The sequence below is a fragment of the Perognathus longimembris genome, chromosome 2 (assembly GCF_023159225.1).
Source record: "Perognathus longimembris pacificus isolate PPM17 chromosome 2, ASM2315922v1, whole genome shotgun sequence".
Taxonomy (NCBI): domain Eukaryota; kingdom Metazoa; phylum Chordata; class Mammalia; order Rodentia; family Heteromyidae; genus Perognathus; species Perognathus longimembris.
In genome coordinates this window covers 90,668,688-90,696,570 of record NC_063162.1, presented here as the reverse complement: position 1 = coordinate 90,696,570, position 27,883 = coordinate 90,668,688, and the positions used below count along the sequence as shown (strand labels likewise).

At 39.7% G+C, this 27,883-nt stretch overlaps 1 non-coding gene across 1 annotated transcript; it reads right to left on the bottom strand.

Annotated features, from left to right (window-relative positions):
* Positions 1-4,841: 4,841 nt before the first annotated feature.
* On the bottom strand, positions 4,842-4,949 carry LOC125347378. Its single transcript, XR_007210166.1, has one exon. It is a non-coding gene; the product is annotated as a U6 spliceosomal RNA (small nuclear RNA).
* Positions 4,950-27,883: the final 22,934 nt, after the last annotated feature.

Genomic DNA, 27,883 nt, shown 5'->3' with positions numbered 1-27,883 from the left:
ATGTCTGCTTCTAACATGTGTTCAAATAAAACTGTTCCACTCTGCTCTCAGCCTCCTTTCCTGTTTTTCTACTCCACAGATCTCCTTTCTCACTTTTCTGTTTCCTTGGAAGTCCCTTATGCATCTTTCTTCTATGGCCTACCACAAAAATTCCTCCTTGCTAAGATCCTCTGCAGTCCTTCCTTATAGCAATCTGACAAGGCTTAAAATGCATCTAGCTATGTAAGACTATTACAAGCTATCATTACTGCTTATAGTGCATTAGTGCAAATCAGAAAAGGTCCCCAATGGGAACTGGAGACTCATGCCTGAAATCCTAACAACTCAGGAGGCAGAGATCTGAGGATCACAGTTCAAAGGCAGTCCAGGCATGAAAGTCTGTGAGAATCTTATCCCAACTAAATAACAAAAAGCCAAAAGTAGAATTGTGGCTCAAGTGGTAGAGCACCAACCTTGAGTGAGAAAGCTAAGGGACAGTGTCCAGGCCCTGAGTTCAAGCTCCAGTACTGGCACACTGAAGAAGAAAGAAAGAAAAAGGAAAGGAAGGAAGGAAGGCCCTGGTATCTTTAAGCCACTTGTCTTCTATGTGCCAGAAAGCTTGACAAAACATATTATCTGTACAACAACTGAAGCATGGTAATAATAAATACAGAACTCTAACAGCATTGTCCTTCCACACAAAGAGATTTTGCCTTCCACGAAATACACAGCACCAGGAAGCCATGATCCTGCTGTTGCCCCCTCATCACCTGTGAAAGTAAATGCAGAAACATTGGTCTTCAGGAGACTGGCCTGGGCTTCATCCAGTATCCATTGTTATCTCCTATTCGTCCTCTCCTCCATGCCTTCACTCCACCTGGAACACCTTCTCAGAACTGATGCATACTTGCCTATCATTTATCTGCCTGGTACACCCTCACTCCTGTTTTCACTTGCAAATAGCTTGCCCTTTTTCTAAATGTCATTTCTTTCACAAAGCTTTATCCATCTCCCATCCCAAACAGCATTCTCTCTGCTGCCCTCAACTTTACTTTGATAATATACTAGTTACCATACAGGTAGCATGGAGTTTTCATTATTTGCTTTCATTATTTGCTCATCTGGTGATTCTGTACCAGAGGTTAAGATTGGGTCTTATTTTATGTCTTCTTTGAGGACAAATCTAAGATCTATGCACTGTCCTTTAACTTTTCTTCTCAAGACCAGTGCTCTGCCACTTGAGCCACACCACCACTTCTGGCTTTTTTCTGGTTAACTGTAGAGGGAAGAATTTCATAACTTTCCTGCCTGGGCTAACTTTAAACCTCGGGCCTCATATCTCAGCCATTTGAGGACCTAGGATAACAGGTGTGAGTCACAGATGCCCAGTTCTCAGCATTTTCTAACTTCTTTTTAAAGAAGTGGTACCATCTGTCTTGTATGTATGTTTATTTGATCTGGGGAAGTGAAAGGGAATAACAAAATGGTGAGACAAAGGACAAAGGATGCACCAATACAACAGTGATACAAGACACTATGCTAGAAATTAACTTTACAACTTGAAGGGAAGGAGAGTGGTGGGGGAAGGAAAAGTAGGAGAAAAAGAGGGAGGGTTAACAATGTGTGACAAAAAATGTACTCATTACCTTACTTATGTAACTGTAATCCTCTGTACATTACCCTTCCAACAATTTTTTTAAAAAGAAGTTCTACCTGCTCTTGAGCTACCTTAGTGGAGCCTGCCATTTCCCTCTCTTTCTATAAAGATCTTTACTTTGTCATTTTGCTTTTATGTATGTGTCTTCATTCCATTCTTCGTTGGAGATATCAAGTTTCTTCAACCTTCACCTCAGCACCTGCCAGTAACATACTTATTGAACCACCCTCCAAGAATCTTGTTACAACCACCTTAGGCTCCAGGAAAGAGAACATTCACCAAGAAACCATATCTTGAGGAAAAAGCAAACTACCCCTCAAACAGGCAATTTCATCTTTATTATCATCTTAAAGGAAATAGCCAAAGAAAGGATCATAAATCAACCAGGCAACTTATTCCTGCTCTGTCCCAATGTAAACTTCTCCAGAATTCCTCTAGAGACAAAGACTGAGCCAATAGCCAATCAGGACACATCATGACTTGGGGATGATTTTAACTATGCATATCCTTCTCACCCCTTGCCATTAATGTATGCTATTTAACTCAAAGACAGTGTCTGAACCCCTAAAGACAGCTAAAGTATACTAAAGTGCTGTCTTCTCATAGCTGCCCTGTAATGAATCGTTGTGAAGGAGAAAGAGAAAAGAAGGAGGAGTAGGAGGAGGTAGAGGAGGAAGAGGAGGAGATATTTTATTAGGAAGACATTAGTGTGGATCTCATTTATGGGAAGAAGATGGCAATGAAATAGATTCTTAACAGGAAATCTTATTATCTACTTTCAATAAATGTTCCTCCCCAGAAAAGCCTGAACCAACTATGATTTAGTCCAACCCCAAGTACAAATTTATTCATAAATCCATGCCAGAACATACTGATATATAAAGAAATACTTCATACATTCTGCTTGCTATTTGAGGAGTGGAGGTTTAATGTCAGTAAATGATTCTTTAAAAACATTGGGGATAACAAAAAGATAAAGCGGATACCAAATGCCTTTGAAACTGAGAAGTGAGCCTCACCTTCCTCAATATTTTCTGAATTCTTTCTCTTTTTCCTGATGTTTTCTTAAGTAAAACTTCACAATGAATTATGCAACAAACCTGAAAAGACCCTTCCTTATACTCAAATAGATTTTTCAACCAAAGTCAACAAAAGACAGGGTGCATATTTCATGTATTCTCCGAACAGGAAATGACTGAAATTCTTGTTGAAGTTAGACTGTTTTCCATGTAGAAGTTGTCTGCATGACACATGAGTTCATTCTTTGAGTACAAACTTAGAGCAATATATTCAAACTGATTTTTCTCACTTTCATAACTAAATTTTTAAGAAATATTCTCTATTGTCTTGTTTTCTGTTTTGAGAAGGTGTAGCAAATTTCAGATAAGGCACATTATAAAACTTTAGTTGGCAATAAAATATAGTAAGCGTCACTCAAAGCTCTGTGTTACCTCCTAAGCCTGATAGTCATATAGGTGGTCTGAGCCACTCACAAGAAAGGACATACTAACCCAATCAAGTAAAGTAAGAGGTTGGCCAAATCTCAGACAACAATAAAGTCCATCATTCTTTTCACAAATACCTAACATTCTCTCTCTCTCTTCTTTTCCTTTCTTTCTTCCTTTTGCTGGTCTTAGGGCTTGAACTTGGCCTGGGCACTGTCCCTGAGCTTTTGTGCTCTCCCACTTGAGCCACTTCCAGATTTAAAAAAAAAAAATTAGTATAGTAGAAATAAGAGTCTCATGGATACTCTCGCTCAGAATGGCTTTAAACCCCAATCCTCAGATCTCAGCCTGGTGGCATGAGCCACCAGTGCCTCGCTCCACCATTCTCATTTATGACACAGTCAATTGTCATACTCAGGGGTCCAGCCAGAAAAGCGTGTCCATGTGTTTATTCTTGGAGATACTAATTGCAATTTCAGTGACACCCGTGGTAACAGTCAGGACCACACAGTTAGCCTGGGAAGTTCCTGTGACCATGGTTTCCTGAGAGGTCTATATTCCATAGCATCAATGATAAGGAATCTATATTTCCTGCCCTCAAATCCCTAAGGGAGGATGTCAGTGGTGATACCATCAAAAGCTCACACTCAGTTTTCAGTTTACCCAAAACCCAAGCATATTGGAAAGAGTCCTTTCTCGGCAGCCTTCTTTTCCCAGTTTTCAATGTCTCATGAACATCAGATAGCCACACTGGTGAACCTGCTCAAATCTGCAAATTCACTGAAGAGAATATTGCTGCCAGCCTTTTCCTGTGTCTTTTATTTTATTTTATTTTTAAAAGGAGGCTGCCATTAGTTGTCTTCCTTTTATGTGTGTTTGTGCTCAAAGATAGCACCTTGCCACTTGAGCCACAACCCTAGTTTGGCTTTTCGGTAGTTAATTGAAGATAAGATTCTCATGGACTTTCCTGTTTGGGCAGGTATCAAGCCAGGACACTCAAATGCCAGCCTCCTTAGTAGCTGGGATCACAGTCATGCGCCACCAGCAGCTGATTTTGCACATTTCCTCATAAGATCAAAGCTTGCTGGAGAACTTCATATTATTTTTAAATATATATATTTTATTGTTTTTTTAGAGGTGATATACATTGGGGTTACCTTTAAAGATATCAGATGATATGTACATTTCTTTCCTTTTGCTTAGTATCAGCTGTTCCCTCGTTGGCTCTCATTCCCTCACTCCTATCACTGCCCTTGAGTTGCTTAGTTCACTTTCATCAATGTTCAGTGTAGCCCATGGGCCCCTCTGCTGTATTTCTTCACCCACTTTTCCACTGATTCTGTGCCCTCATCACCTTCCCTCAGATGTGCACGTGTATACACCATATATGAGGTAAAGAGAACAGCATCATCTAAAAATAATAAGGCAAATTAAGAAGAGGTCCTTTGTTTCCTATCTTTGGAGTTCTTTTTTGTGGACACATAAAAATAAAACAGTATTTATTTTATATGAACCAGTTGCCTATTAACCGAAGTAAGTAAACAATTTTTCTAGTAAGAATTATACAATTATGTTGTTTGGAATAAATATTGTTTGAAAAGGAATGGGAATTAAAAGGGTATAATAGAGGAATAAATTTGATCAAATTGCATTTATGTATGTATGAAAATATAATGAAGCCCTTTTGTACAATTACTATAATAAGAATAATTTAAAATTTAAAGGAGTTATATAAAAATTCTTCTTCATTTGCCTTATATAAAAATATGGAACGTTTCACGAATTTGCGTGTCATCCTTGCGCAGGGGCTGTGCTAATCTTCTCTGTATCGTTCCAATTTTAGTCAGTATGTTTACTATTTTATACACATATGAAGAGGTGCTTGGGAATTACAATTCAGTGCTTTTCTCCTAAGACTATCCTCTTTTGGTCCCACTGTGTGTGGGTGTCTAGAATCCGGTATACTTTGTCATAGCTCATTGCATTTTAAATCTAACATCGACATATCAGAAAGAACATGTACCATTTGTCCCTCTGATCCTGGCTTATCTCACTCAACATGATTTGTTTTAGTTCCATCCATGTCCTTTTGAATAGAGTTGCTTTATCCTTTCTAATGACTGTGTAAAATTCCATTGTATATATATTTTTTATCTATTTATCTGTATGGGGCATCTGGATTGTTTCCATATCTTGACTATTGTGAACAGTGCAGCAATGAACATGGAAGTGCAGGTGTCTTGGTTGCTCAGAGTAGATAAATCATCAATTGAAAAATACTAGCTGAATGCCGGTGTCTCACTCCTATATTCTTAGTTACTCAAGCGGCTGAGATCTGAGGATCACAGTTCATAGCCAGCTAGGGCAGAAAAGTCCATGAGACTCTTATCTCCTGACTCTTATCCCTGGTATGGCTGGGTTGTAGGGAAGGTCTACATTTAGCTTTCTGAGGAACCTCCACACTACTTTCAAGAGTGGTTGTATTAGTTTACATTCCCACCAGCAGTGCGGTAGGGTTCCTGTTTCTCCACATCCCAACCAACATTTGTTCAGCCAGCATTCTGAATTCAGAATGTTGGTCAGTGGTATCTCTGGGTTGTTTTGATTTGCATTTCCTTTATGGCTAAGGTTGATGAACGTTTCCTCATGTGTCTCTTTGCCATTTCACTTCTTCTGAGAAGTCTCCCTGTAGCTCTCTTGCCCATTTAGTGATTGGCTTATTAGATTTGAGAGGGGATAGTTTCTTAAGCTCCCTGTATATATTGGATATGTTTTCCCAATTGGTTGGCTTTCTTTCTAGTTTAGTAGCTATGTCTTTAGGTGTACAGAAACTTTTTATTTTAATGTAGTCCTATTTGTCGAGTCTTGCTCCAATCTGTTGTGCCCCTGGAACTCTATTCAGGAAGTTCCTGCCTGTGATTATAAGTTCTAGTGTCTCTCCTATTTTGTCTTGCGGTAGTTTCAGAGTTTCAGATCTGATGTTGAGGTCTTTAATCCATTTTGAGTTGATTTTAGTGCATGGTGACAGACTGGGACCTACTTTTAGTGTTCTGCATATCGCTGCCCAGTTTCCCCAGCACCAATAGTTGAAGAAGACGGTCTTCATATTCTTTACCTTTATAATGTAATTTGAATTAATTTAAACATATGATTAAGATACCTTTACTTCTTTTCCTTGAAATAGTGATCATAAACCTCCCCTCCAACTACAAAGTTCCATGTAAGAGATACCTTTTATACCTTTAACACCTTTTATTCATCTATGTCATCTAAAATTTTTATTCAGAGGAATAATTGCTTCTCCTTTCTCTGACATCATTGAGCATTGATAACAGTATGTGCTGGTATTCCCAACAAGAGGATGCCCGTAGAAAAATCGGTACACTCTTTGTCCTGATCCTAGGTTTCAACCAGCTCATCTCCCTTCTTAGCATCACTACATCACCACATTCAACCACATGCACACACATGCACACACACGCACACACATGCACACACACACACACACACACACACACACTACTTAAGTGTACAGCATGGCTCTCAGTGGGTTGTAGAATTACTGTTAGTTGAGTGTGCCCTTTGTCCTGGAGGAAATCAGGCCTCCAGCCTTGTTGTCTTCAAACTTGCCCATATTCATTTGAGTGCTACCATATCCCCTCACCTGCCCATGCCCACCACGAAAATTAATGCCAAGAAAGCAAAAGGAATGACATTCCATTTCAAATCATCAATTGAAAAATACTAGCTGGATGCCGGTGTCTCATTCCTATAATCCTAGTTACTCAAGAGGCTGAGATCTGAGGATCACAGTTCATAGCCAGGGCAAAAAAGTCCATGAGACTCTTATCTGCAATAAACTACTCAAAAAAAGCCAGAAGTGATGCTGTGGCTCAAGTGGTCAAGCACAAGCTTTCAGCACAAAGAGGCTCAGGGACAGCACCTGGGCCCGGAATTCAAGCCCCAGGATGGGTAACAATAATAATAATAAATATTTTCCAAAACTTATATTCTAAATAAGTATATTACAGAGTCCATATATAGTCTCCCTTTGGCTCAATCTCATAACTGGAGAAATCAAAACCCCAGTGAAAATTCATCATCAGAATTTTTTTTTTTTTTTTTTGCCAGTCCTGGGGCTTGGACTCAGGGCCTGAGCACTGTCCCTGGCTTCTTTTTGCTCAAGGCTAGCACTCTGCCACTTGAGCCACAGAGCCACTTCTGGCCATTTTCTGTATATGTGGTGCTGGGGAATTGAACCCAGGGCCTCATGTATACGAGGCAAGCACTCTTGCGACTAGGCCATATCCCCAGCCCTAGAATTTTTAATCTTCCACATTTATCATTCTTTCTGCAGGGCTTCCTCCCTTCTTACAGTTTTGACACTACATGAGTCCAACTACAATCACATTTAAATAACAGAAAAGGACAGTGTCAAACACAGACTGTTTTCCTATCACAGACATCTTGATCTCAGTCCAGTCAATTGGAATTAAAGATAGGAAGAAGGTGGATATATTCGGTCAGCAATGGGAAGCAGCAGGAGGGACTTGCTATATAGCTCAGTGTGCAGAGCTGGTCTCCCAGGGGCAAAGTCCTAGGTTCCACCCCAGCAATGACATTGAAGAATTGAAGTGATGATTCTGAAGCCTGAAGCAAAGATAGTTAGCACAAGAAGTTTCTTATATTTGTATTCAAACAGAGAACAAATCAATTTGTCTGAACAAATCACAAAAGCTTTTTGACACTTTAAATCTATAGCTCTTTAGCCACATAAATTATAGATAAATGTATATCACTGAATTAATTTTCACTTTAGAAAAGGTTGAATATATCTGGCTATATTAAATGCTTTCTCACAACTGCAAATAACGTTTGCTAACTCCAAGAGATTTAACTTATATTATTATCTACCTATGTGTTTTCTTTGAAAAGAAAAAAAAAGATTCACTTCACAGTATAAGTGAACAAATAATGGCTTCAGAACTAAACAAATTTAACAGTGCCTGAAATTTTATTCATTGTAATGATTAAGTATAAGCCATGTGCCATTAAAGAGCAGTACCGCTTCAGCTTCAGCTTCATCTGAGGAATAATATGTTTCCACTAAGTTCAGAATCACAGAAAGAGAGCCTCTCCCCTGTGGCTGATGTTCAGTGGTGGTTTGTTAACCTATATTTTATTTGGCCACATCCACAGATCAGTAGTTAGCCAATTTTTCATTTCGAAGGAGTTTCACTTTCCTAAGTCCTCCTGAAATATTACCAAGATACACTCAAGAATCCACTGGCTCAGCATTTCATAGATTATTTTAAGGTTATCGTTGAATTTTTAAAGATCATTTTATCTTTGATTCCCTGGAATTTTCCCCACCCAAGCAATGTCCATACCAATAAGTCAACTTATACTCTGATTGTCTTGAAAACATTAACAGAGTTTCTATCCTTTTAAATCCATTAAGTACTGAAATGAGTCTGTGCTCACAGTCCGTACATTTTTTTTCTTTCTTTTTTTGAAGTACTGAAATTTGAACTCAAAGCCTATCACTTTCTAGGCAGACACTCTACCATTTAAGCCACACCTCCAGGCTTGGATTTTTGCTGGTTAAGGGGAAATGGAGATTAGTCAGCCTTTTTTGTTCTCTTTTTGGTCTGTTGTTAGGGCTTGAACACAGGCCCTGGAGACACTGGTTCCTGAGCTCTTTCTCTCAAGGCTAGCACTTTACCACTTTGAACCACAGCACTGCTTCTAGTTTCCTAGTGATTCATTCGAGATAAGGGTCTCATGGACCTTCCTGCCCAGGTTGGCTTTGAACTGTAATTCTCAGATATCAGCCTCCTTATAAGCTAGGATTACAGGTGTGCATGATTAGTACCCTGCCTCTAGCCAGCTTTTCTGCTCATGGTAGACTGAAATCTCAGTTGGTCACTTCTCAGGCTCCTGAGTAGCTAGGATTATCGGTGTGAGCACATCCTTTCTCAGTCACTGATCAGATGATAGGATTTCTTTCTCTGGGTGGAACTGTCCATTGTTCTCTCTCTCCCTGTAGTCTTCTGCCCTTGGAAAGTAGCAGGAACGGTATTTGAAATAGAAGCAGGAAACCCATTAGCAAAAGAATCTAAGGTGGCAACTCCACTGACTTAGGCCCAGCTGGGAATAGCAACTACAGTTCGCCGTGACTAGATTTGGGCTGTTTCAAAGTGCAATGTATGGATAGAGATGAGGTGTGAGAAGATGAGAACAGTTAAGGTTTTCATCTCTCCATCTCCCATTTCAAGATGTGAACAGAGCTCATCTTCCAGAGACTCGCCTGCTTGCTTCTTGCTTGCCTGTGTCTCCTGAAGGCACGATCTAACTTCTCCACCCTATGTTACATTTCTGCAAAGCACTTAGGGCCAGCTAAGAACAATGTGTGCATAGTTAGTTGCTTTCCTCAAACTCCCACCAATTGAAAGTCAAGTTCCATGAGGCTCTGTTTCTGTCCTTTGTCCTTTCTGAGTCTGCTAGGGTGGGCAGTCGTTTCTATCTGCAAGCTGAATGAAGATCTATCACAGTGGAGAAGAACGTGGAAGAGAAAGTAAGAGGTTTGGACTTGGCTCTTTCTGCCCTGTGTTTTTGACCCCACTGCTATTCAACCTGTCATTGTAACCTTGCTTCATGTTTTTTGCTTCAGCAAAAAAGTGATTCAAAGTACTTAGAAAATTCAATTGTATTGCCATCGATCAATCCTGAATCCAGAATAACCCAAAAGTATTTCTGAGGAAGTATTCACTAATTTCTCTGTGGTTTGTTAAATTTCAAATATAATACTTTAAATTATTTATATTAAACACAGCGAGTAGAAATAAGCAGCACAAATATTCTATTTAGATTAAAAATTAAATAAAGTCTACTTTCCATTAATATAAATGATAGCCATAAGATCAGATGACATAAAAATTGTAAATTAAACCGACAGTAAAAAATAAAATTGACAATAGTTAAGCCTGTACAATTATTTTAAATACTTTATATTAAATGGCTTGCATATAACAATACAACATAAATTTCAAAGTTCCAGGCACATTTTCTAAGAATTCTCCAAAAAGGTAATTCATTATCTCTCACCTACCATTGATGAGTTAGATGCTAATATTGTCTTTTTTTTATAGATGAAAGCAGAGAAGTACAAAGCAGTCAAGACACTTGTTCTAAGTAGCACAACAGGCAAACTTGATAGAATCAGGTTTGAAATGCATCCATTTGATAGGACATCTGTCCAGTGTTATGTCTTCTTTCTAATAATCATTTATTATTGATTAGAAAGTTACAGGTTTGCATCTTTTTATCAGAATTTATAGTTGCAATATTTGGTACAAATAAATTGAGTTTAGAAATAGAAGCCACAAAACAATCTCCCAATGACAAAAGCTAAAATCAGTACAGGCTAATATGAACTACAACTTATTCTGAAGGCTGAGAGCATAGCTCAGTGGTACATATGTGCTTAGCATGCAAAAGGTCTCGAGTTCAATCCCCATCATCAAACAGCAGCAGCAATAGTAGTAATAGCAGTGGTAGTAGTAACAAAAATAATCATAATCTTCAAGCATATGCACCAAGAAATTCAGATGATTTTGGTAAAAAAAATTACTGAAATGTAATCATTTTGTTTTACTTTTATTAAATGAAAAAAATGACTAGAAATAGGATGCCATACCAAGTAGTTATTTTAAAATGCAATACATTTCATAGAACTTGCAGCTCACAGATGCTTCTCATCCCTCATCCTCTCCCAGGCCGATCAGCATCTGGTGTGTCATGATTTGCCTTGACAAGCTTCATCGCCTATCTCATAGCCACAAGCAGCTCCCCTGGCCATGCTGATCTGCAGGAGTTTGAGGAAATGCCAGTCTTCTGTCTGTTCAGACACAGAGGGAAAGCACTTACAAAGAAGCAGTTAATTTGATCGAAATTTATCAGCAGGCAGTTCCCAGACAAGTATTCAAACTCAGTGCCCAGATTACAAGGAAGATGAACAGCAGGCCATGTCTGTGGAGTGGCCAGCCCAGATTCTCTGCCACCATGAAAGCTGGCAATTGTAATAAACATGACAGCAAGACAACCCCCTGCCCCCCCCCCTCTCTCTCTCACACACACACACAGACACACACAATGCCAGGCACTCTGGAGTGGATGCATTTCCTCATTTGCTCTCCAATTCTTACAAGCACAATGCTTTACAGCTGATTTTGGAAGAAAGAAAAAAAGGAAGGGGAAGGAGGGAGGGAGGGAGGGAGGGAGGAAGGAAGGAAGGAAGGAAGGAAGGAAGGAAGGAAGGAAGGAAGGAAGGAAGGAAGGAAGGAAGGAAGGAAGGGACAGATAAAGAGAGAAAGAAACAAAACTGAAGAACCCAGACAAAACACTGAGTAGTTTGAGATCCAAAAATTGTGGAAGCTGGGCTCAGAAGCTGAGCAGTTTGTTCAACAACCCCACTTATAACTGTTTCCCCATTGTGCTACCCTTCTGCAGAACACTTCATCTCGGGTATCACAGCCTTTGCAACAATATTCATGGATGGATCTGGAGTGCTGAGTAGAATTTGACCCTAGTGGTTGAGCTATAGCTGGAAAAGACAACTTGTGTAAAGCTTTCTCATGGAGGCCGTTGCCAAGATCCTGGAGAACACCATGTGCTCGTCTAGATTCCAGTGATAAGGGTAATGTTGCTGAGAGCTGTGAGTGGCGACAGGGCCGCACGTCTCCAGGCGAGGGACACTTCCGCTGGCCTCCTCTGAAGCCTGTGTCTCGGCTTCTGGGGGGAGGATCTGGCTTAGACTACTGGGAAACCACAGCCAAGGGATTTATGCGGGTGGAAGGCAGTCAACAGGAAATGGCCAATAGATCACCCCAAACCCACTGGGCTTGCAGAGGAGTCCCACTGCCATTCTGTCTGCAGGGAGCCATGCAGACAGTTTGGTTGAAGTCTCATCCTTTCCATTGGAAGGCAGGAGAAAGGACAGGGACTTTCTTATGTAAATAAATTCTGATGAGATGATGCACCCATGCCCAGAAATTTCCAATAACAGTATCAAAATGAAAGGCAATTACTGTAATAGTTGGTGACTACTGACCTCTGAATCTCTTCAACGGGTGCTTATTGACATGGTGGGCAGATACTGATGATAATGGCCTCTAGCCCCTGTGTGTGTTCACAGACACACAGACACACAGACACACACACACACTCACACACAATCTCCCTAGCTTCCTCTGGTTCTCTCTTTCTCTCTCACTTTTTATCTCTCGCCCCCCCCCCTTTCCTCAGATCTTTTCCGTCACCATCGGGGTACACAGCACTTTGCGTAGAGGTCCTCTAGAATCTTAGTTCAACTCCTGTCACACCACAGCAGGTATTCCTGCTCCATGGTCAAGGGTCATCAAACAGACTTCTTGTCTTTCCTGGTTGGGAAGTGGGGAGGGACGGGCATCCAGGCAGGATTTTGATCTCTTCCAGTAACTCTCAGATTGTTGTACATGGAAGACATTTTGACGACATCTCCATACCTCGTTAACCATCAAGACTTTGTATACTGAGTCCAGATGTGTGCATCTGTCATCCCAATGATGCAAAGAATGATGCAAACATAGAGGAGGATGGTAATCCAGGCCAGCCAAGCATAAAAAAAGAGCCTATCTCAAAACAACAACAAAACCACAGAAAGTAGTCAATACAGTGGCCCACTAGTAGAGCTACCTACCAAACACAAGACTCTGAATTCAAATTCCAGTTGCAACGAACAGATAGGTCAGTAGGTAGGCAGATAGTAGGTCAGTAGGTAGGCAGATAGATAGATAGATAGATAGATAGATAGATAGATAGATAGATAGAATAGATCGAATTTGGCTTTCAAAATGTTTGCCTTAGCTATGAGTTTAAATCTTCAATCACATTTCATCTGACCTCCTATTTGTAAACTGAACTCCCTTTCGGGGAGAAATGTATGAAGAAAAGTGCATGATGGTGAAAAAGTAATGAGTTCAAAGTTGCCCAACAAAGGAATAGGAAAATGAGGTCAAGAACTCTAATGGATGCCAACCAAATACTTGTTAGATCTGCTTTGTGCAATGTTGAATGTTTCCTCTTGTTGTGTAGTTACTCTAATAACCATCATAGCAAATTTATGTAGCATTTGCCATGTGCCAGCACCCTGGACGATTTATCTTTCAATCCTCACAGCACAGTGAGCTGCCCTTCTTATCTCCTTTCACAGATAAGGAAAGGGAGGCTTGGAGAAATTCCTGAACTTCAGGACCTTCACAAAGGTAGTAGGTTGGTAGAACCAGGCACTGTTAGGCCCTGGATGTACAAAGATGAACACTGCCAAGCCATGTGATTCAGCTGCTGTAGACAGACAGCAGATATGAAACATCAGGGGATCCAGGCAGTCCATTTGACAGAGACTGTAACTGAGGTTCATGCATGAAGAAAAGGCATCTGACTAAAGAGAGTGGGAAACTTCCTCAGAGATTCACAGCTGGGTAGTTTCATGAAGGGTGAGCCTGAAGACAAAAGAATGGGGGAAAAATAAAGAAATGGAAAGAGGTTTTCAGGCCTATGAAAAGCATCAGCAAGAATAACTGAAATAGAAAGGTTTTCTCTTATTTGGACTATGATTTGAGCTATCTCTGGGAAATTTGGTATCATTTCACAAGAGTTACCTTGCTCATGAACTTACAATTTGGACAAGGCATGGAGGAAGTAGTGTAATTTTGCTCTACCTGGCATTTTCTGGAATAGGTTGAAGGCTAGGAGCAAGAATCAACTGAAAGTTTGATTTAAAATGAGCTGGGATTGTCAATAGGGTGAGGCTTTAGCTGGGACTGTGGGCTGGTAAGCCATCCTCTAGCTGCTCCAGGTAGCTTGAGCTTCCTTACACAGGGGGCTGGGTTCTGGTAGTGAACACCCATGACAGAATAAACCAAGTAGAAGCCATAATCTAGCAGTTTAGATCTTCACCAAAGTCATTCAATGTCACTTCCACAGTGCTCTGTTTGTTAAGGCAACTACCTGAATTCCGCCTGACTTCAAGGAAAGGATGGAAGATTTCAATCCTTGAGGGGGATTGTAGCAATGTAGTAATGTTTTGGAAGAGTATGTGGGACATCAGGTAAAACTGGAAACACAGTTTCAGTCATTTTTTAATATACAATATGACATAACTATAAAGCTAAAATGACAATATAAAATGCATATAGAAGCCAGGACCTGGTAGCTCACATCTGTAATCCTAACTACTCAGGAGATTGAGATCTGAAGATCATGATTTGAAGCCAGCACAGGCAGGAAAGTCCATAGACTCTTATCTCCAATCAACCACCCTCAAACCAGAAGTGGAACTGTGACCTAAAGTGGTACAGAACTAGACTTGAGCAAAAATGCTCAGAGATAACACTCAGGCCTTGAGTTTGGTCCCAGGGACCAACCTGGGGGAAAAGGGCATATAGAACCATTTCCCAAAATGTGTGTCCTAAGATACTCACATAATCCCTCTATGAGTTCACCAGTGGGCACATTCATAAGGCATCCAAGGAGTTAGCCACAGAATAGGATGGCATGGGAAAATCCTACTGTCATTTCACAAAATGCTGGTTGTGTTAGCCTGACCACATGGCAAACCACACATTCATTAACTGTCTACAATAAAGACCTAGTTACAAATGTTGTCCAAAGGCATGAGTATGATTCTTGTGATCAAAAGAATATTCTAAGCTATTTGTCCTAGATTGCCATGGGGACCTCTTTTCCTAAAGGCAATGGTGGATGAGTCTTAACCAGGAATCCCTAATGATTTTCAGAGTCATGTTTTAGGAGAAGTGCCCATTGTTTGTGTAATGTGCTCAGACTGACTTAAATTACTTTTTAGTCTCATCTTTTGGGTGCAACAATTATAGCTCCATGACATTTAATTATACTCATTGATACAAAAAGAATGCTTCTACATCATACATGGACCAAAATATGAGTGCTTCTGCCTAGTACACCACGGTAATGAGTTTCTTCCAGGCAACTGGGAGTGACATGAAAATGACTAGAACACTGACTCTTGGCTGAAGATTTAACTTCAGGTTTTAGCTTGTTAAATCTCCCTTTTGCATTACCCCCAACCCCCACACACACCAAGCGATCATCAGAGACACAGAAGAAAGAAGCAGTGGTTCCTTCTTGTTACCATAGTGATAAGCATTGAAATAATGGTGAGTAGATGCAAATTTGATGCTGGTATTAAAGAAAAGGAGAAAACAAGTACACATAGGCCCTTGTGGCAAGACAGGGCAGTTCTATTTCATAAGCAACAGCGGCATCTAGTGGTTGGAAGGTTGTGTGGCTCCACCTAACAGTTTGAGGATGAAAGCATTTATGAAGCTATTGTGGCAGATTGCTTAATGAATCTCAATTAGTCCTCATCGATGATGTTTGCTCATAACAGGATTTCAGACATGTGCTTAAGCTCCCCTGCCTGATCAATGGCTTCCTCACCCTCCTTGTCTAACGCCCACAAACTACCCTTCAGGGGTCCCTGCCAGTGCTACTTGCAAACCACAACTTCCCTTTCCCGTAGGAACATCTCCAGAAGTTTCTGTGGTGAATATGTGACTTTCAAATTTTCTGCTTCCTGTGCAGATAGGGGTTTGTGTGCGTAAATATTTATTTTGGAAGCAAAATATGTCATTGAGGAAGAAACTCAAGAGGCTAGACATGAAAGGCAGAGAAGATGCAAGTGTGAGAAAGGCAGTCGGGCCAGTTCTAGGCAGGGGTGGGATGCCAATCCCCAGCACTACCACCCCATGTCACATGGTGGCGATGACAGGTTGGCATCGCTGGGCTCAATTTCCTCATCCCCAATCCTGGCCTGGAGTAAGGAATCATAAGTGGCATACTGTTTAACATTCTACTGTTTTACATTCTATGAGGAATAATTGCCCCCAGCTTTCCAGACTACATTTTAAAAGCATAGTCCTCATTTCTATACTTGGAATTGTCATTAACTAACTCTGGCCCTGATTAAAACTACCTCATTTGTCCTGGTTTCAGATGCTTATGCTGCAAAATACTAAGAGAGAAAACTACCTGAAAATGAAGTAGGAATCTCTAAACCTCAAAATATGAATAAGAAGGAAAATTTAAAAGAATGGTAACACACTGCCATTATGTTTATAGCAATTTTTTTAAATCCCTCTGTAACTCAAGAGACCCAGCTTTGAAGGAGGAAATGATAGGGGTAGCAGGAAACAAATTCATCCTAAGAAACTCCACAGTACTGTGCTGAGTTGGGTTGCCCCTCTGTAAATAGAATGTGAATTACAAACACTACTATAACCATATCCATTCTATTAGAAAACATTCTCATTGAGAGAAGCCAAGCTCAGAATGCCAAATATTGCATGTTTTCATTCATCAGTGGAATCTAGATCTAAAATAATGATGATGGCAATAATAACATAAAATAATTAATAGCAATAATGGAGCATGAAAGAAAGGGGGAAGCTGTAGGAGGAAGATCAGCAGGAACAAGGAGGGAGGAGAAAATGATACAAGGGGTAAGGAAGATCAAAATACACTTTGTGAATACCATTCGCAATAGCTAAAAAAAGAATAAATTGCCTAGGGATTAACCTAGCCAAAGACGTGAATGACCTATTTAATGAGAACTATAAAAAGATAAATCAAAGAGAACACCAGGAAATGGAAAGACCTCCCATGTTCATGGGTAGGCAGAATGAGTATAGTGAAAATGGCCATATTGCCCAAATGTTATACAAATTCAATGCAATCCCTATCAAAATCGCAGCTACATTCTTCACTGAAATAGAAAAAACAACCCATAAATTCATATGGAAAAACAAAAGACCTAGAATAGCCAAAGCAATTCTAGGCAAAAGAAACAGCACCAGAGGTATCACAATACCAGACTTCAAGCTCTATTACAGAGCCATCATAACAAAAACAGCCTGGTTCTGGCATAAAAAACAGACCCAAAGGTCACTGGAAGAAGTTAGAAGACCCAGAAATAAATCAGCATACTGACAGCTGATATTTGACAAAGGAACTAAGGACATACAATGGGGAAAAAAAAAACAACAACATAGCCTCTTCAACTACTGGTGCTGGGAAAACTGGGCAGCCACATGCAGAAAACTCAAAGTGGACCCAAGCCTATCACCATGCACCAAGAGCAACTCCAAATGGATTAAGGACCTCAACATCAGACCTGAAACCCTGAAAACTACTGAAGGACAGAGTAGGAAAGACACTAGAACTTATAGACACAGGCAGGAACTTCCTGAACAGTCCCAGGGGCACAACAGATAGGGGAGAGTCTCAACAAATGGGACTACTGCAAAATAAAAAGTTTCTGCTCAGGTAAAGACATAGCCACTAAACTAGAAAGACAGCCAACCATATAGAAAAGGATCTTCACCAGCACAGCAACAGACAAAGGCCTAATATCTGTCATCTACAGAGAACTCAAAAAACTAACCCCCTCCAAACCCAGTAGACCAATTATTAAATGGGCAAAGGAGCTAAAGAGAGACTTCACAGGAGAAGAAATAAAACTGGCAAAGAAACATATGAGGAAATGTTCAACATCCCTGGCAGTAAAGGAAATGCAAATAAAAGCAACCCTGAGATACCACCTCACTCCAGTTAGAATGGCCTATACTCTGAACTCAGACAACAAATGCTGAAGGGGATGCAGAGAAAGAGGATCCCTTCTCTACTGTTGGTGGCAGTACAAACTAGTACAAACTAGTACAACCACTTTGGAGAGCAGTTCTTCAAAAAACTCAGCATAGACATACCCTATGACCCAGCCATACCACTCCTAGGCATCTATCCTGAACAACAGGTCCCAGGATACCATAAAGACATCTGCACATCCATGTTTATCACTGCACAATTCACAATAGCCTAAATATGGAAACAACCCAGATGCCCCACTACAGATGAATGGATCCAAAAAAATGTGGTACCTGTACACAATGAATACTACATAGTGGTGAGAAATGATAAAATAATGGTATTCGCAGGGAAATGGTCAGATCTTGAACAAATAATGGGGAGCGAGACAAGCTTAGAACACAGAGAACAAAGGCACATGGTCTCCTTGATATATGATTGTTGGGGGATGGGGAACAACAATAAAGACCAGGTCTGCAAAATAACAAACTTCTTTCCAAATGGTGTTTCCACATGTTTGGGTCAGCGATGTTACATTACATATCTAAAACCAAACAATTACTAAACAAACATAAAAAGGTCTAGGATAGACCTACCAGAGGATCACAATAGATCAAAGCTATGTACATATGATTATATAAGATGAAGCTAAGCAAAATAAACTCCAAGAGAAGGAAACAGGAGGATTTTATTGTTGTCATTGCATTTAATGTACTAAGTGAATTTCTTTTGGTATACCCATGTGGTCACTGGATATGATTTTGGTACACTAGATATTGTATATATGCTTACCACACTGTAATGTGTTCTGCAGAGCACTAGCACCGCCCTGCATTCCCACCGCAGTGGAGCACAGTGCCAGGCATGCCACATCTTCACCAGCTGGGTGCGATCAGTAGAACTTTAGCCCTTCAAATCCACATGAAGTGTGATCTTAGAGAACTTGGAGCCACATTTCCCTAGTGAAGAAAGGTGCTGGCCACCTTTCTCATGCATCTGGTGCATCTTTGGTGCGTCTTCAAATCCTTTTATAATCATTTTAAAGAGTCCAATAGTAGTTATGCAAGCTGTTACACCCTAGGTATCTGCTGTACAACACTGTCTATGGTCAGTAGTCCTGTACTGTAAACATGAGAAACTGATTAAGAGGATAGGTCTCATGTTACGAGGATGGTCTCCTTCCATAATAAAAATAAGTGTGCTGAAAAAGAGAAGAGAAAAAGAAAACAAAAAGAAAAGAGCAGAAAGATGAAGATGAAGGGGAGGGGAGGGGAGAGGAAGGGAAAGGAAGGAAAGTAGGGGAAGGGAGAAGAGGGGAGAGGAAGGGAGGAGAGGCGAAAGGAAGGGAGGGGAGGGGAGAGACTACATTTTACCTGAACCCCAAGCGAGAGCTTGTTTCAAAAGCGTGTGTGTGTGTGTGTACACCAGTACTGGGCTTGAACTCAGGGCAATGTTCCTGACCTTTTGTGTTCATGACTATATATCTCCTACTTAAGCTATAGCTACATTTCTGCCTTTCTCTCTCTCTTTTTTTTCCTAGTTAATTAGATACAATAGTCTCATGAGCTTCCCTGCCCAGTCTGGCTTTGAACCATGATCCTCAGACCTCAGCTTCCTGAGTAGCTAAAATTACAGGTGTGAGCCACTAGCTTCCAGCTAGAAGCATATGTGTTTTTGGCTATTTTCTGCACTCAGTTTTCCTGTATGGAATACTATATATGGTAGAATTTTCCACCCAGGGTATTCCATTGATTAACACCAAACATAGATCTCAATTACATCATTCCACAGATAGTGCTAAGGTAAGCAGCGGCCATGGACAATTTCTTTGGGAATGTGGAAGAATAACAGAAGGCTACAGAAAGTTAGGATCCTGCTTCTAAACTCTGATGTAGGATAGCAACCGCACCACCACCACCACCACCACCACCCCCGCCCCCGAGTTTCAGCTCCATCAATGGAAACAAAGAATCCCCTCCTCACCTGAGTTCTGTGATCTTGCTCTCTGGCTAGTATTGCCACAGAAACAGCCCAGCCTAGACACAAGGTCTGGGTTCTAATTCACGCCCATCCATTTGTTCATCATAGTTTAGACATCCCCAAATCTCAGGTGGTTAAAACCATTGAGGTCTAGTTCCCGCTCATTGCAAGTTGACTCTGTGTTAGGTCTTCTCCACTCCAGGATCCAGGCTGATGCAGCAGTCATGAACAAGAACATTCTAGTCTCCTGGCAGAGGGGAGAAATGCATCGACAGCCCAGAAATGGTACAGCAAAATCATACCTAAGTCTCTGTGGCTTGAAAGATCAGGATCTCAGTCACCTCCATGCCCTGACATGAGTGTCCCCTAAGCCTTCCATGAAATCTCATCATCAAGGACACAGGAGAAAAAAGAGAATGGGTAGTAAGGAAAATGTCAAATTCCCACTTGCACCCTCTGGAACATCCTCCAGGGGCTGGAATAGTGTCTCCCCTCCCTGTATTACTGGGTCCCAGCTGGCTCTCTCATGCGTACTAAACTCTCTCTTTCTCTCACTCTCTCTCTCTCTCTCTCTCTCTCTCTCTCTCTTTCTCTCCTCCCCCCCCCGTCGTCCTTGTGAGACCAATATTCACATCCGATAACCACAAATGCCATTACACTTGATAATATGCACACGTGCATGCACACGCACACACACACACACACACACACACACATTACTTTACTACTACCGAAGCTAAGGACCACAAAGACTGGGGTGAAAAGTCAAGGTTTACACAACATATTATAGGACTCAGTGATTCTTTGCTGTGGGCTCTCTACTGAGCACTTCAGGTCGTTGAGGAAAGTCCATAAGATTCTTATGTCCAATTAGCCAGTACAAAGCTAGAAATGGAGCTATGATTCAACTTGTAGAGAGCTAGCCTAGAGCAAAAAATAAATAAATAAGTAAGAGTCAGTGCCCAGGGCCTGAGTGCAAACCCTGAGCATGCGCATGCGCACACACGTCCACACCCCACAACTCCCCGCCCCCCCTCCCACGTCCCAAGTCTCCAGATGTCATCACTTGTCCTCAGGGCACACAGTAACTTCTAGTTGAAAACTAGTCACCTGAAATACTTCAAGAAATGAGTCGAAACCACAGCTGACCCTGCGCTGGCTGCTTCCTGCTGCATGCTAGTCTCTGTCCCACAATCTGTTTCAAGTTTCCACTGACATCCTGGCAACTCCCTCATTTTTCTCATGGGCAAACCAGAGGCCTGGAAATATTAGATGACTGCCGCAATTCTATAGCTCAAAATCCTTTAAAAAGCATTTTTTAAGATCCCTGTGCAAAGTCACCTTGTGCCTGGTGACACAAGTGTGGCTTGTTCTGTATCACACTTGCTAGTCATCATTTCTCTCCAGAGGTGGTTTTTTTTTTATGATTTTTTGTTGTTGCTGTTATTTATTGTCAAAGTGATGTACAGAGAGGTTACAGTTTCATACATTAGGCCTTGGGTACATTTCTTGTACTGTTTGTTACCTCTCCAGAGTTTTTGAATCATGCATCTTGTGTACCCACTCACCCCCTACTCATCTCCCAGCTGCTCAAAAAGTCTGTAGCAGTGATGATGGAGTTATTAAATTAGAATAGTAAATTCCAACCCTATACCACCAAAAGAAAAATAAAATCTGAACAATGTGTCACACACAAGTGATGGAGATCAGGAAGATGGTAGTTTGAATCCAGTCAAGGAAGAAAGATAGACTCCCATCTCAATTGACAACTGGTAGCATGTTCCTGTCATTTTCATGAGTGGGAAAGATCACAGACCAAAATATCCCAGGCATAAGTGTGAAACCCTCTCTCAACAATAACTAATGCAAAAAGGACTGGGTGGAAGTAGAAGAGCATTTACCTAGCAAGTATGAGACCCAGATTCCAAAGCCCAGTATTACACACACAAAAAAGGAAAGAAGGAAAGAATGAAGGGAGGGAAGGGGGGAGGGAGGGAGGAAGGAAGGAACTTTGTGGTTTAGATTCATATGGATGAACTTTGTGAAACTAAACTTTTTTAACAAAAAAAGCGTGATAGACAATTTTATAGCAATTAAAATAAATATTGCATTCATTTTTAAAACCTCAGAATCCTATTATTTGCTAAAAGTAGTTCTTAGTAAATGTACTATTAATCTAGTTTTTCTACAACATCCAAATGTATCTTCAAGATGAACAACATTTTTCTTTAAGACTTCAGAAGGAAAACAGGACTTTCTGGAGGCTAATTTAAGATAAAGTGTACTGTTGTGTTCTATAGAAAAAAACAGCAATAACTGAAGTTCACTAAAGTTCATTTTGATTTTCTGGTGTACACAAATCTTTATATATCACTGTACGTGATATAAATAATATACTGTAAATCATCTAAGGAGAAGTAATTTTCCCTTTCATAGATTGGAAATGATTTTAGAAAACTTTGTAAACCTCAAATCGGAAGAGGATTTCCCATTGTATCTCACAACTTAATCTTAATTGTAACAAGATAGAGCCACTGGCTCAATTCACTTATAGGAGCTACACAAAGTAGGAGATCAAGCAAACACGTGCTGGTGTTTTCTTGCACCTAGGGTATCAATTTTGAGACTGGTTCACCTTTTCTTCTTGTTGTTGTTGTTGGAGTTGTTGTGCCAGTAATGGGCTTAAAATCGGGCTGGCTGGGAGACTTTTACACACCACAGATACATTTATGTAATTCTAAATAATTGTAACTAATCCTAGCTATTCTAGAGGCTGAAATTTCAGGATCACAGTTCAAAGCCAACCTCATCTGGAAAATCCATGAGACTCTTATATACAATTAAGCACCAGCAAAGCCAAAAGTGGAGCTGTAGCTCAAGTAGTAAAGTACTAGCCTTGAGCGGAAAAGTTCAGTAATGGCACCTAGGCCTTGAATTCAATCTCCAGGACTGGCACTAAAAATATAGAAGTTATTTTATAAAATAAAAATACTATTGTCTGGGAAAGGCCTTCTTTTGTTCAAATCCAGGTAGAAAAGGAAATTAAATGACAACAGAAAAAAAAACATGTATAACACACACACACACACACACACACACACACACACACACACCAGGTTTGGAGCCAGAGTGCAATGGCTCTCACATTGTAATTTGAATAAAATTACTTGCTCTTGGGTTTGGTTTTTGTGTGTGTGAACATCTGTGGTCATACTCTGCAGAGGTTTTGATTCAGTAACCTGACAAAGACTTCAGAACTAGAGTGGTTGTCATGCATAGTGATGATGGGACACAATGTAATAAGCACAGAGAAGCAACTGTGTCTGCTAGCTTCCGAAGGCACAGGTGATGCTCTCAGCTATTGGTTTTCTGGCCTTAAAACATCTCTCAGTAGCTACTTTTTCCTAAACCTGAGAATGATCAAATTAATTTCAAATGTATGTTTGTGTGTGCATAGACATAGACATATTTACATATGGAAACACTCAGATATCAGACATAAATGGATCAAAACTCCAGTCACATAAAAACTACCTTTCCTAAGAGAACTTACATATTTAAACTTTGTTTCCTCATCTATAAGATGGGGCTACAATGTCATTCCATGAGATAATAGTGAAAATTGAAGACACTACAGTATGTAATGTACTCAGCCTTGTATTTTGCAAAGAGTAAGGAATTTGTGAATAGTATTATTGTTTTTAAAAAAAAATGGGAGTATGGTGCTGGTAGCTATTCAGGAGGCTGAGGTCTGGGGATCATGGCTCAAATCCAGCCTAGGCAAGAAACTCCATGAGACTCTTATCTCCAATTAATCACCAAAAAGCCAACAGTAGAGGTATGGCTCAAGTGGTAGAGAACCACCCTTGAGCAAAAATTTAAAAGTTGAAGGAAAGGGCCTAAGCCCTGAGTTCAAGCCACAGTACCTGTACAAACAAATAAATGAACTCAAGTCAGGGAAACCACTGATTTGATTCAGAAACATTTGATTTCTGAAACTCTCTCTCATTCTTTCTCTTTCTGTCTCTCTCTCAGACACACACACACACACACACACACACACACACACACACCATTTCATTGATTTCATTGCATTTGAAGTTGATGGTATAGGATAGTATCACAGTTTACATGAGTTAAGCCTCAGCCTCACACTATAAGAATTTTCTCACAGGCTCAGCAGAATAAAATCAAGCATCCAAGAGGTGGAGAGGTGAGTATTTCTTCTAAGTTTGAAGTCAAACCCTGGAACACCCCACTCAATTTTGGAGTTTAAAATGGGTTTCAAATTTGTAGAACAGTAGCCTAGCTCAGAAGTTAAGAACAGGGATTTTGGAGTAGACAAATTGTTTCTGCCACTTTCATAGTTGTGTTAAGTAGGCAATATCATCTAGATCTTTCTAAACCTAAACTTCCTCTTATTAAAATGGGCCTGATAAATCTGTAATCAATGATATCATTTGCATAATAAGAAAACTTATCAACATTTCTTGAAAATTCAACAAACTTTTTCTCACAGTGCACACATTAACTGCTCACAATAGAAGCTATTATTGCTATTTCTAACTTTGAGGTTAGAAAGGAAATTTTTCCAAATATAAATAGAGAGCTAATGGATAAAAGATTAGTCACTATTACAGGCGCTTGCTTAGGAAACAGAGTAAACATGAACATATTATGTAATGAGGGCCAGATCACCAAAGGAATCCCTGACAAAACTTAGATTTCCTGTCCAAGATACTTCTCTAGAGATCACTGTGATTTTGCTTATAAATTTAATCTTTAAAAAAAATTATGGGGGGATCCCTTGTAGAGTTTCATGGTTTGGTCATAAATTCTCCTGGGTCTTGCAAATTACATTATGTTCTTATATTTGATCATCTGTATTTTGTTGAAGATGGACTTTGGCTGAATTAAAGGCCCACACAGTTCAATTTAAAATCAACCCTAGATCTCTTGTGGCTTTGAGTTACTTTTGGCAGAGTACTTTCAGGGTAGGAGGATTTTTAATGGGTTTCTTTAAAGAGATTCCTTAAAGAGTCCATTTAGGCTCAAACCAAAGTAAACTGACTGTTCTATTCCCATGGATTTTAGGGTTAGAATTCAGAGGAAAAGTGGTGAGCAATGCCTTCTGGGAATTTAGTACCATGGGCCATGAAGCAGTCCCAACACTGGGCTGTCACCAAAGAAACTTTCTCACAACTCTTTTTAAGCACCTTCAGGTTCCCATTATTTTATAGGCGATAGAATACACATTTGTACATGCATGCACAGGCACCAATATCAGCAGTTAGTGTGATGAAATTGATATTGTGTTGAATATTACACCATAAAATGACCTTCCAGTACAAAAGAGTGACATTATTTTATGGAATTATCAGTAAAAAAAAAATTGAAAGTGAAGAAAAAAACACATAATTTTCCAACCACTGACAGCAACTAACAGCTCATAGCTATTCATAGCCTATTTGTTGCATTAAGTAGATGTTTAGCCAAGAAAAGTAGAAAACAAGATACTTTTCTCTGATAATTCCTCCTCTTGCGTATAGTTTCTATACTCTTTATATCTCTTATAATGTATACAAGTTATGAATGTTTAATCCCCTAAGATATTTGAAATAGCAAACTGAGATTTTGCTCTTAATTCTCTATCATTCTGTGTCATAAATTGTGGGGGAAAAAAGCAAAACCAAACTTCCACATGGACTATTTTCTTGAATGAACCCATGGCTCACATATAGTTTAAAAGTTGAAGATAAAATATGGTTTTTTTTTCTTTATTGTCGAAGTGAAGTGCAGAGGGGTTGCAAAATATGTTTTATGATGGTAAGATGGTCTCATATTATGTATAGTAGTGATGAACAATGTTTTATTTACTTTACTAAAAGCAATTGTTAAATGACTGGAAAGATACTTTCTAAAATATGGCTAACTTAAATGACTTCCTTTTTATTACTACATTAACAAATTTATTTTGACTGTTTTAGTTGTTTAATAGTTGCTTTATATTGACAGTTAATGATTTTTAAATCATTATTATTTCTTTGAGTGTGTACCAGTACTGGGCCTTAAACCCATGACCTCTTGTATTCACTTGGCTTTTTTACTCAGAGCTCAACCACTTGAGCCACTCCTCTACCAGAGGGTGTGTGTGTGTGTGTGTGTGTGTGTGTGTGTGTGTGTGTGTGTGTAGATCCTGGAGCTTGATTTCTGTTCCTGAGTTTCTTTTGCTCTACCACTTGATTCCAGCTTTTTTGATGGTTAATTGAATAATTGAGTCTCCCAGATTTGTCTCTATAGGCTGACTTGGAACCTCAGTCCTCAAGTCTCAGCCTTCTGAGTAACTAGGCTTCTAGATATGAGCCAACATTGCCCAAGTTGTAATTATTATTTCAGTTTTCACTATTATACCAATATATATGAACTTAGACTTTAACTAAAAATGGAAACTTTAAGAAACAGTTTAGAAGTAACTTGTAGGTATTTATTTATACAGGAGAAATTAAAGCATACAGATTCAAAGTATACTCTCATGTTTACTGCAGCTTGTCACAATCGGCAAGATATAGAAGCAAACTAATGGACAATGAAAATGTGTATATACACAAAGGAGCCATGAACAGGAGCCAAGAATATCCTTTTGTGCACCCCATTATGGATAAAACTGAAGAATGCTATGTAAGGGAAGTAAAGCCGGCCCAGAAAGATACATCACAAGATCTCTCTCATTTGTGGAACCTAAAAAATTGATCTCATTAAAGTTGAAAGTAGAACAGTAGGGAAGAGGAAGGTAAGAAATGAACCATGGGGCTCTAACATTACTGTATAGAGAAATAGGTTCTGGCACCTATGGCATGGCACAGCAGAATGGAAACAATAAGGGTTAATTTAGTATGAGTCAAGAAAGGAGGTCAACTATACCTACCATTAAGAAATGATAAAAGTTTAAGGTGATAGCTATATACTAAAGACACATAGTTGATTATTACCCAATATATACACAGATAGAAGCATTTTGTTGTACCTACCAAATGTCAACAAGTATATATACCTCAATAAAAAGAAAGCAAAGAAAAAGAAGGAAAGGGGAGGGGAAGGAAAGGGAAGGAAAGGAAACATAATGGGCCCACAAGCATACACAAAAGTATTGGAATCAGCTTTATCCATAATAGAGAAAAGCAAACATTCGACAATAAGTTACTGATTAAACAAATTTCAGTAGTGCATTCATATTGTAGCATATTATTTAATGGCAGAAAAAATTGAACTGCTGATACATGAAGCTACATGGACTTCTAAAACAAAGGAAATAAATATAAAGGAATCCATACTGTATTCCACTTACATAAAATTCTTGAAATACAAAGTTAATGTATAATTACAGAAAGCAGATAAATGCTTGCCAGGAGCTGCTCAATAGAGGGACTTACTGCAAAAGAACACGAGAAGATTTCTAATGTTAATGAAAATATTCTATTTCTTAATTGTAAAAATGATGGTGAAGATATATGCACTGGCCAAAACTCACAAACTGATACAATTAAAACTGATATATTTTGTAGTATGTGATATATATTAAACCTTGAAGGGGCTGGGGATATGGCCTAGTGGCAAGAGTGCTTGCCTCCTATACATGAGGCCCTGGGTTCAATTCCCCAGCACCACATATACAGAAAATGGCCAGAAGGGGTGCTGTGGCTCAAGTGGCAGAGTACTAGCCTTGAGCAAAAAGAAGCCAGGGACAGTGCTCAGGCCCTGAGTCCAAGCCCCAGAACTGGCCAAAAAAAAAAAAACCTTGAAGGGACTGACTTCCCGGTTAATAATTAGAGAAAAATTGATCTAATGAAAGAAGGATGAAGAGATAAATAAATGCAATAGATAAAAATGGTAAATACAAAACTGTGTTCATAAAATATAAAATTGATTTAAATGTGCATTCCTAAACAGGACAGTGAGAGGCAAAGATGGAGAGAGAGAGAGAAAAGGAGAGAGAGAGAAAATTACAGTGTCAGAAGTGGGATTCAGCTGGGTGTTGGTGGCTCATTTCAGTAATTCTAACTACTCAGGAGGCTGAGATCTGAGAATTGCAGTCCAAAGACAT